Source organism: Patagioenas fasciata, chromosome 2 (genome assembly GCF_037038585.1).
Source record: "Patagioenas fasciata isolate bPatFas1 chromosome 2, bPatFas1.hap1, whole genome shotgun sequence".
In the NCBI taxonomy this organism is placed as follows: Eukaryota; Metazoa; Chordata; class Aves; order Columbiformes; family Columbidae; genus Patagioenas; species Patagioenas fasciata.
The window spans coordinates 143428155-143440244 of record NC_092521.1 but is presented as its reverse complement, the minus strand read 5'-3'; positions in this window follow the sequence as shown (position 1 = coordinate 143440244).

Genomic DNA, 12090 nt, shown 5'->3' with positions numbered 1-12090 from the left:
CTGACACTCGCAAGTCAAGTTGTTCAAGCTTGTTGGTAATAACTTGCAGTAACTGCTCTGCTGCTTGGGGTGAGCCCAATGATGTAGAAGGAGGCTCACAAGAAACTTCCGCAGGTGTTTGCGGAGGCAAGTTGTGGGGCGGCCCCGGCCCCCACGGTCCGGCCGTTGCGATAGTCTCGGAGCGGGACGTGTATGACTCGGGGTTGGGCAGAGGCGGAGCTGTAGGAGGAGGGTGGCACTCAGAGCCTCCCACATCTGGACAGTCCACGAGTTGCACTTCCGCTTTCTTCTCACATTGCCCCAGAGACTCAGAGGGGGAAACTTCTGGTTCTTTGTTTAAGGACGACAAAGTTTCCAACTACTGCCGCAGATCAGATTGCGAGAGTATTGGCTGAACCGGGACCCCTCAACGACCTCGAACAGCAGGCAGACCCCCACAGAGTAGTCCACAGGCCCCTCTTTTCTTTTGGCCGACCAGTTTTATCAGTCCAGGTTTGTTCTGGGACAAGCGCCCTCGCGGCTCTCAGGGCAGTGCACTGTTCTGACTTCATTACTTCCAATGATTCTAACACGGTTTTCCACAATTCTCTCAAAGCTTTAATTTCTTTCTCTTCTTTCCCTCTGAAAGTCTTATCCCACATGGTGTCCCCCACTAATCTCCATTCCGTTGGGGAAAACAAAAGTGGAATTTATCCAAAGTGTCCCCACTTCTGGGCTAAAAAAATCAATGTGATTAACTTTTCCTGTGACGATTCGATACCTCTCTTAGAGAGAATAGTCCTCAACAGTACCACGGCTGTTTCAATATCCGTTATCTTATCAGCACGGTCTTAAAGTAGGAGGCGAGTGGCCAGCTCGTCTGGTGCTTGTCTTTTGTTCCCGGACAAAGCACACTCCCCTACAACCCGGCTTGGATCCGTCTTTATGAATGCTGCTTACTGCAGTAAATTGCACTCCGGAGATTCTGCTTTGCGAACCATCCTCTCTGCTACCATATGATGTACGATGTGGAGAATGCAAAATTGCCGGCAGGACCTCTTTGAGCGTGACTCGTGGGCCGGTGAGAGTAATGAGTCTAATTCAATATGAATTTAACATCAGTACCCTTTAATGAACTCTTAACAACACTGAATATCAATGTCCGCCAGACCACGTTTTTCCAACCCTTATATACTTTTTACCCAAAGGCCACGTGGCAAGCGCAGGCTACGACTGGTTACACTTGCAGTCACTCTTCCCCCCCCTACCATGGTGATCAGCTGCAGGGCACTGTCCACCAATGGTGCTCCTCCTGCAGCCTGGGTCGAGGGCAGATCAGCTTCTGTTTACTTCCCTTCTGTCTTTGGTGTCTCCAGGAAAACCTTCCATGCAGGTCTTAGCCTGCACCACAGCCACATCAAGCTCTGGCTTATTCATAGCACACATCCAAAAACTCTCCACAGACTTTCATTTCAACTATATGTTTATTTTGAAATAATTTAAATCTTATCAAAAACAGGTGCTTCTTTGAAGTCAGTATTCTTTTCAAGTAGACGCATCTTCCAATACATAAATGTAAATATAGTAAAATACAAAATGTATATAGTAAAGTGAACTAACAGTGTGTTATCAAATGGATGCTATTTGTTCCTGAGCAATGCTCCTGGAAAAAAAAAAAAAAAAGAAAAACATCATTGTAGATTACACAATATCCAGATGATCATTTTATTGACATCTTTGCACTCTTGATGTCTATTTTCAAAATTGTAAATCACATCAGTCAGGGTTGGTAGGAAGCTGTGACATTTAACTTCATATGTTTTTTTCTTCCAGTTCACCAGTCCTCTTCACCTGCTAACCCTCTGCACTGCAGCTTAAATTTAATTAGCCATGAAGTCTTTTCTAAAACAAGAGTGAATCTTGCATCTGACAGGTTATGAAGCCTTGAAGATAAGTCCACATTCTCTCTCTATGGATCTAGTATTTGATTAGCATACGCTGATCCTCATCAATATGCTGAAAAGGGTCCCATGTTCCCTTCTAGTGCTAATATTCCTGCATTACAGTCTGCTACTGTCTGTTTGCCTCTGGCTTTTAATTTCTTACATAAAATTATAATCTGTCATGTTTTAATCTGGCGGTTGTATAATTGTCTCTGCATGTGACCAGCAATTTCTCAACTATGATTTTTTTCATAGCAAAATGTAGGTTTACTAAAACCTAAAAAATTCAAGAGAATTCTGCATCCTGACAAAATGGAGCAAATATCAAAATTAAATGTATTAACCCTTTTTCAAAGGAAAATATTAGTTTTCCACTTAAAAATTATTTGTTTACATAACACAGTTGATTTATACTAAAAAGCTACTATTTAAAACTCATTAACATTGGAACCAGATGGTTTGATATGTTGAGACCAACCATTTTGCTTAAGTCCAGTTTTATTCAACTGAAAAACTTTCCTATCAGGAATATATTTGAGATTTTTATTTTCTTGTGTCAGCTGATGATGGATGATAAAGCTCAAACACTTCTGAATGAGGAACCATCTTTCTTACCAGACACTATGTGTCCTTATATTTCAAGTATCCTTTGGTGTGTTTAATGTTATCCTTTACCAAAATTCCATTGTTGCGCCAAGGCTGGTGTTGTCCTTCATGTGACTGCCATGTCTGTCTATTGCCACCCTGTGCTTGGATTACTGAACACTCCTGAATTTGCATCTGCTTGACTTGATGCCCATGATCACCACCCCACTTCATTTGACCTCAGCAAGGACCATGGTGACTTAGGGTCTTCCGGGCACTTTTATGTATTTCTAACTTTAGCTATAGCATCACTGCAAGATGCAACTCTGACTTCTTTTCTAAGTAACACCTATGTGCATGTGAACCAGCTGTTTTTTCACCCCTGTGCTGCAAAATGGAGCTGTAATTTGTGCTTTTCACTGGTGGGGATTATGGAGCTGGACCACAGGCACCTGTAGCCCTGACATTTTTGGGAAGTTTCAGATTGGGAAGGAGATTAAAATAGTGATAAGAGGATTGATGGTAGCAGCTGCAACACTGAGCAATGGGCTCATAGGTCTGTCAGGGTAAAGTGCCCTGATTTCAGTCCACCACAGCAAACGCACCTAAAGATCACTGACTGACCTAACCCTTCTCACCTTCCCCCGAAATCCACTGGACTATTTTGCCCTCCGGAGTCTGACTCTGTCTGCCGGTAGCCAGACTTTCATTGTGACCATTCTTGTTAAACATGCAGGATTAACCCTCAAAAATATAGAGGTAGGAATTTTTCCATTTTGTTAATATTTTAAGGTTGATTGATTCAAGATAAACTAATCTACTAGAGAATCAGAGTCATTCACAAGACCCACATTCTCCAGTGCAAGTTACCTGAGCCTTCCCAAAACTAATAACTGTACTGTTAGCTGCTGCATGTGGATTGAATATAACATTTCCAGTATGAACTGCTTAAAGCATGACTCCTCTTTTCTTGCAATAAAAAGCTGTGTGCAAAATCTGGAGAAGTTTAGAAGTCTGAAATTGCTTTCTGTCTCCTCAGGGCACAAGTGTGAATGCTAGTTGATTTGAAGAATAAAGGATAAAATGCCATTAGGATACAGCTGACTCTGATTCCATAGTCAAAATCGTTTGGTTTACAATGTTCTTATATTTCTAAATCAGTATCGCCGTCAGTAAGGAATTGGCATTTCAGCACTTAGTATCATTTAAAGATTTAAAGCTGTGAAAGAACTTTTCTTTGATGCCGTGGCTTCATTATACTATTTTTAGGAAGCAGTTGCATTTTGTATTGTTCTTTTTTTTTCCCCCTTGATTGGGCAGGACTATTTCTGCTGCAGCTAGAAACCCTGACATTTTTGCTGATGTTTGGAGCCCAAAGCAAATTCCATCTGCAAACTCATCATCTGAAAGTGCAAGTTATTAAACACATTTGTCTATTTCTAAACTCATTAAAAACCTCTCGGCTTTCTATGGGACTGGTGTGAGAGAAGCCCATCTGGTTACAAGAAGGAGAACAGTATAGAGGACTGGGCTGCGGATGGAAAACCAAGAGTCATAGAATAGAGTCTTCTTTGAACAGGGAGTCTCACCAGAAGACAAGTCACCGTGGGGATGTGTCATGCTATAGGCTGTTGTCTTCTCAAGTGTGACTGGATGATATTAATTATTTCTGCAATGAAGCATCATCGCCACCTTGGTTGTCAAGGTAATGCCTTCATCAGCAAGAAGAGACTTATTCACGTGACCCCAGTATTAGGCACAAAAAAGATTGTTGCCTTAGTGTCACTGCTTGTTCTGGATAGTCAATAGCTAGAAACTCCTTGACATATTCAACACTCACGCAAAAACCCAAAACCTCAGTTGCTGCAGTTCCTTGAGGCTTCGGACCAAATCCCAGGGCAGAGTCACAGCCCTGCCAGGCCATGCAGATGTGACCTCAGCATCTCCCTGCCTTTATAAATAACTGGAAATCCTACCACTACTTATAGAGGCTTTTCTGATTCTCTGAAACTTTTTTTTTTCCCTTGCAGTTAAAATATTTTGCAAAGCTGTCTCCTGGTCCATAAAACATATCCTAACATCTTCAAGGGAGAGTGCTGAAGACAGAAAGCCTCAAGAAAGATGAGTGTACAAAGTGCACCTACTTTGTCAAAGTACAGCAAAATGTGACAGGAAAAAAACATAGCTTCAGTGTGAGTGTAAGGAACTCATCATGTATTTATAGTGGAATCACTATGAAACTCAAAACACCAGGCTCAAGGGTGATGAGTAGTGTTGGATGGAGATTAACAAAATTAAATATGACTACTCTAAGGCTTAGAATGTGAATAATACATTGGGAAATTCAATATAAATGTAATCTCACACATGAAACAAGGAAAATAAGGAGCTGCTGCATAATTTGGAAAGTTAATCACGAAGTCCTCCAAAGTAGTTACATGAGGTGGTAAGAAAATGTGATAAATAGCCATGGGAACTCTCTTCCCACTTGGCAGGAGTGCTTCAGATCTGTTTTTCCTAAAGCACTGTCCATCAATGATGTGGGTGAAGTGAACTAAAAACTAAATATTAACAAAAAGGGCTGTGGTGTGGGTGGGCTGACAGTGCAGAAAGCTGCCTAGGCAGCAGCCAGCCTCAGGAGCTGCAGAGCAAGGCCTGGTGGACACAGCCACAGGGGACAGATGGGAAGGGCAAAGCACCCTCACAGGCATCTACAGGATGCTCCTGCATCTTGCTCCTGACAGTTCAGCTCCTGCTCTGCTGCACTTTGCAGTAGCACCACAGGTGTAAGACCCTCCCTACTTTATTTGAAGCCAGTTGTTCCCGGACCTTTATTGCCTCCACAGTCATATCTGCTTGCCCCCTATGTGGTCAACTTCCTGAACCAGACTTTCACATAATGCTGTTTACACACAAGGAAAATATACACATAGAATTTCAGAGAGCCAGGCAAGTGTAGAAGCGTGTACCTACACACAGCAGAAGGGAAGGCAACCTGCATCAGGGGAAAAATGCCTGGAGGAGGTAGGAGGTGATTAGGAGGACCTCTTAGAATCTGTACTTCCAAGGCAACAAGGCAACTCAACGACTAAAATGCACAATAAGTCTAGTCCTGAGGGGTCCTGCTGGGCTGGTGCTATACAAACTAAAACCAATAGATAGTCCTGCTCCCAAAATACTGCCAATTGAAAAAAAAAATCTCCAAAGCTCCAAAGGAAAGCTGATCTTATTAATATTTGAGTCAGAACAACAGGGTACTAGTTGTGGTCATGATTTAATGGTAATTTTTTGGCACGGCATTTGTCTAGACTTTAAAGAGATACTCATAACACCGGTTTGTCCTTCAAGCCCCATTAACAATATGGATGTCTCTCTTCGTAGCGAACACATTAACGAAGGACCAAGCTGCTGTTTATCCCTCCCTATTCCTTATTTACCCTATTTTCTTCTACAAAAATTACAAAATATTGACTAGAGAGGTTAACAATGCAATAACAGGGTGCTGTGGGTCATAGCTTTTTGTATTCCTGACTTCACTTTACCAAGTAGTTCTGCAGGCACCATTCAGTCTTACAACAAGTGTCTGTTACATAAAAAGCACTCTTTTGTGTATAGCTCATCATTCCAGATACTGGCAGTATACAGCCTGACTTGCTGTTTGCTGCACTACCTGTTTTGTTGCTAGGAAACTTTTGAACACAAGCCAATTTGTGATTTGGTTATTTGTTTCATGTGCAGTTATATGGAAGAAGTCCTAAGCCAGAGCTTTTTACGTGGTACTGCTAGAAGAAGGCGATAGGTACTGTGCAATAACATTGGTTATGTGTGTGATGAAGACCTCCCAAAGTTCAAGAAAAAAGGCAGGATTCACATTCAGTTTGGATTCTTGCACAGAGAGCTTATTCATCTGGAAAGTGAAAATGCAGCTGTATTGTGCTTAGCCTCTCCATTTGGTCAGCATTGTACATTTTATATCTTCGTTATCTGCACTATGGTAAGAGCCATGGCCCCAGCTAGAATTATGTGACCCATTACTTCATTGTGTGACCAAGCTCTTGCTTTGAAGAGCTTATAGTCTAACACTATTCTTCTTGACTTTTATAAAGAAATTATAGCCTTTCACACTTTCTACAGACCTGATGAACAGAACTGGTCTAGTGAATAAGGAAGGCAATAAACCATTGCTAACAGGGAGACTTCCATGTCCTGGGGACTGAGGCTCTCTGGCTACTAACCCCCAGCTGCAGCACAATTTTCCAGGGGTGTTGCTCCAGTGCTTCCCAGTCTGAGTCACCTCAGCTAATGGAGAAATGGACAGGTTGAAGATACAGGTATCCGGGACCCATGAGGGAGTTAAAATGATGAAGACCATTGTTTCTGACCGTGGCCACTGAGAAAGCCAGTAGTTTTGTGTTTTGGACGATCCAATCCACACAAATTTGTAATTGTAGTTAAAATTATCTATACCTTTTTGCACCTAAAATATTATCGATGATTTTGTTTTACTCCTTGGGAAAGGAACAGCTCCTGTGAAGTTAATTTTAAGACCACTTGAATACATCTCATACTGTGAAACAACTAGCTTTCAAATATACAAGAATCTTCCCCTAAGTTCACATATGCAGCAATTGCCCAAAAGCCATAATAGTGGTGTGGTAACACGTAGTTTTATTCTGAGTGTTTCACTCCAGGAAAATGAAGGAGGAGTAGCAAACAAAAACAGACTTGTCTGCTCCACAAATGTGTGCAGCTTCTGAAGTTTTTACTCATCTGACATTTGGGAGAACCTGGCAAATGCAGAGAGGAGGGTTGGTGCAACCTGTTGGTGCAATGACTTGGATAAGGCTTCCTAACACTTCCACCATGCCCTCCTTTCTAGAATGCTTCTTCAAACAGGTCATTAGACATGGTGGCTATTGAAGATGAATGAGTTTTAGAGAAATAGATGAGAACAGAGAAACCGTGGACAACCTCAGCTGTGAGGAATTTCTTGTCTCAAAGCAGATTTAGATCAAAGGAAGATGTTTTCCGTCCCCATCCACCATTTGCTGTATCATTTCCAGGTCTTTGATTTCATACAGCTGTCTGCCATTTAATTGCTTGTCCTTAACCATGCAGTTCAGAAAATCCAAGATTTTCAATATCTATCCTGAGGTGATCACCTGTCCACAAAGGCTCTTTACAATTTTGAGGTTCACTGAAGGTGCTGGTTAGTGATAAATTTATTGAACTGTTTTCTTTTTTCTCTCTTACCTTTTTCTTTCATACCACCACGACCATAACAACAATGTGCATGATACATAAATTTTGAAATAACATCTACAAGAATATAGATTTTTATGTTGACTGTCTCACTGTATGGATCTGAAATTCTTCTGAAACAGATGTTGCTGGATATTTTGCCTTTTTTTCACCTGTGTTTAAATATTCATGTTACACTGCACTTCACATTTGTCAAGATTTGTACGTGTTTTTATCTCAGGCAGTATAATATTCTATTATCTTAATACATAATAAGATATTACCATTATAGAAAACATCTCTATAGCAACATAACTTTGCTTCATGCTTTGTAAACCATCAGTGTTTACCACAAAAACCTTGCAGACTAAGATAATGCAAAGAAGAGAAATAAAACGCCAGCACTAATACCACAAGCAAATGCTGAAATCCAATATTCCAGAGCTACTAATAAGGCAAGTGGATGAACACTAATGGAAGGGTGTTCCATTCCATATCAGCTTTTCAAAACCAGTTTTTATCCTGCATTGAATTTAGAACAAAATAGAAAGAGGTTTTTGTTGGAAAATATATTTTGCGATTAAAAAATAAGAATGTACAGATGTGAAAGCCTGATATTAAAGACCAGCTTATGAAAGCATGCACACATTCCAAGCATTTTGCATTCACAATCCACTCCAGCTATGTCCAGTCAAGACAGTACAGCACAAGTTGGGATGTCCGTATAGAATCACAGTATTGACTGGAGAGGGTCTTATCTAGTTTCAACTTCTGCTTGAAGTAGAACTGTTGCTAATAAAGGATAAGATCAGATGTAGCATCCTCCTATGTAGCCCATACCAGTATGTAAGTGCTCCCTAAAGGGTCTTATATATCCATTTTCTCTGCAGCAAAATACAAACATAAAGGAAAATATTCAACACTGTAGGCAGTTTCAAAGAGCTTGATTTTAATGTCCCAGAAAGTCCATCGCAGCTTTGTATTCCTCTGGGTTTGGTTTCCTTTCTCTTCTGTTTTCTCCTGAGTGGCAAATTGCATTTGCAATGTTGCATATTAATACTGGTTTTTTTACAAATTAATAACCTTATGTTCCTCTGTGTTAGAGAAAAAGTCGAAACCACAGGGGAGAAAATCATAGACATTTGAGGTGATTCATTTGCTCTGAAGAGATTGTTCCACCAGCTTCAATTGTTCACCTTTCAGCTTTAAAACCAGTTGATCAGTGTAATGTGGATGTCAATAACAGCAATGAAGACCATTTGAAGGTTCCTTTTCTGAAAGAAATAAAATTTAGCCTGGATCTACAGGCTAAAGTTTTAATTCTTGCTTTACAAATCTAGAATAAAATCCTCCAAGGCAAATAGCAGATGGGATAGTTGGAGAGCCCAAACGGCTGGGGTACTACTTCCTGCTAAGTTCCATGCATTCAACTCATCTGAGACATGAATGGAAACTCCACAGCCTCATAACTTGTCATCTGCATCACAAATGCTTCCAGTCACACAGAATCACAGAATCACAGAATGTTAGAGATTGGAAGGGACCTCAAAAGATCATCTAGTCCAATTCGCCTGCCAGAGAGCACTTTGTCAGGATGCTTTGTCAGATTGCCCAGGCTCCAAGTTCAGTGAAACATCCGGGCCCACAACTTCTGAAAGTCCTGCTCGGACCCTAAATGGAAGGGATGGGGAGGAGATGGGTGTGAGACTGTTGAATGCTTCCTTCAAAGCAATACTTAATTTTGCCAAAAACATCAAACTCAAAATGTTCAGTGTGGCAACACAGATCCATTGGGATGAAAGGTCATAGGAGACCTTAAATGATCGTTTGAAGTGGAGCATCAGTTTTCCTTGCATAGCAAAACTGAAAAAAGACAAAAAGGCAGCAAGGCTCCCACCTATTTTTTAGCTGTAGTTAAGGAAATTTCATTACATAAGTCATTGCCTTAAATCACTGTCATCATAGTGATTAGTTTACTTTCACATATAAAGCATGTTATTAAATATATCACCCTTATTTGCTAATTGCTTATCAGAAGGCAAAATTGATGATTCCTGCTTTGAATCCTTCAGTTTAACAAGCCCTATAATTTTCTCAGTAACAGGCATAATTAGTGTCGCTTGGTTTCATCTTGTCCTGCAAGACCAAATGAATCACCCCAGGCAACAAATCTTCTCAAGAACGGTCCATATATACTTTACTGGAAATAAAAGCAGCATAGGGCTTTTGTGATTTTTGGGTTACCTCAATGTGTGAGAAACCTCAGGTCAGTATGGTCTGAAATATTAAATATGCTACGCACAAGAGACTTCACCAGATATTATGCTAACTGAATAAAGCATATTCAACTTCCATTACATTTCTAACAAAAATTAAGAAACAGTAACTTCCAGTGCAAGAAGACTTATCACATTAATTTTACTTAAATATGTCAGGAAAGTGACAACTGAGAGTGTGCAGGAAAAGTAGATCGTTTACAAGGCCACCTTCCAGGGCTAGTTGAGTGCACAGGTGAGACACACTCACTGCGTGATGTCTCTTCTAGATGAGGTTGCTACCTCTTGGAATGAAAGACAGCACATCCCTCCTTCTGCTACGATTCTTGTTAAGTATGCCTAAAGCCTTAGTAAGTATTCATACTTGAATATCATTGTGAAAACTATTGTCACCTCAAGCACGTCAGTGGCTCTCATATTTAGTGGGGAGATCTGCAGTTGAAAATGGGGTGAGCTCCAGCCACTCATATAAAAGGCTTCAACTTATTTAAGCAGTCACCTGCAAGTATCGCATGAGAGCAACCCCCACAACATAACCTCCAAAAAGAAGGTTGTTTGCTTAATTAGGACCTACATGGATACTACAAGCTGAAGGATGCAATTAAATTGTCTAGCTTCTCTCAACCTGAATAATTTGTTTCTTTCATATTAAAATGTCTTATGCATTTTAGCTGGTGGCAGATAAAACTATTCTGATTTTTTTCACCTGCTTCCAGAATTCTAAGTGTTTGAAATTTTCATTGAAATCAAGCCAGTGACGCCTCTTTGCTTCTTATAGAACTTGTCTGGGACTTGTTCTGAGAAAGAAACAATTTCTGTGGGAACAGCAGAAAAAGCTCACATCAATACAAGTGCCAATTATCTAATAAAAAACAATATATGTTAGTGGTATTTAACATATAAGTAATGGTGGGGGGGCACAAGGAGCAACCCACTAATATTACAAAGAACAGTTACACATCATTAAACAGAATGAATATGTTTGTATTGCTATTACGCAACATCACATGTTCATTTAACTGCATAGTGTATGTCTACTGTGAAACTTCTTGGGACATAGATTCAAATTTGAAGATGGCTTGAGAAAAAGTTAAGATTTCAATTATGAATAGAAATTGTTCTGTTATGCTTTTATGACAAGGGCAAGTCATCAACTTCCAATGATAGGCTAGGGCAAAAGACCAAAACTTTAGAAGAACTTAAAGGCAGCAGCGCAACCTAGAGTCTGACAAGGTCCTCATGCTGCTGCACTGAGAAGGCTGAGAAGAATAAGCAAAATTTGGGAAAGGTTAAAAATTCAATAGCAAAATATCAATTTTATTTTCAAAACATGAAGCTTTCTTTTGAATATTTACTTCATAGCAGGGCAGTATTTTGTCATTTAATATCACATGTGGCAATTAATTATTATATCTATGGTTTGGGTTTTTTTATATCTGGCATTCATAGCAGCTTCTGGAAACTAGGTTCAATAGTTTCCTCTGCAAACAAAAAACGTTTGAAGGAAAGGAATAATTTGGGAGTTATGAGTGTTTAAAGAAGTATGGCAGAGTAACTAGCCTGTAATGGTTTCCCAAGTGATACATCCTAGAGATAGAAAAAACTCACCAGTAAACCAGAATGGAGTTTGAAATTCACTGTGAGGGTGGGGTTTTGCAGTTCACTGCACCAGATCTCAGATGGGTAGTTAAGGTTTTTGTTGGGAAGTGACAAAAACACACAGGCATGTGGAGAAGGCAGCTCTTCATCCGGAGGGGCAAATCACTGTCTCGTGGCCAAAATGCTGAACCAGAGGAGCTCAGGAGATGCAAAGATGCACCATAGAGCGGTTCAACCCCCAGCTCATTCACACCAAACTTGTCTGGGGAAAACTAACATCTTCTGGAAAGAAAGAATCGAGATGGAGAGTAGGCAAACAATGCTGCAGGGGGAACTTCCTCCATCCCCCATGAGTCTTTTTGCAATGAAAACACCCTTTTGAGGCCCATGGTCATTGATGATAGGAAAACACAGCCAACGGTAGTAAAAGATTGACTTTTCAGAAACCCGTAGCTAAATTTGTCATG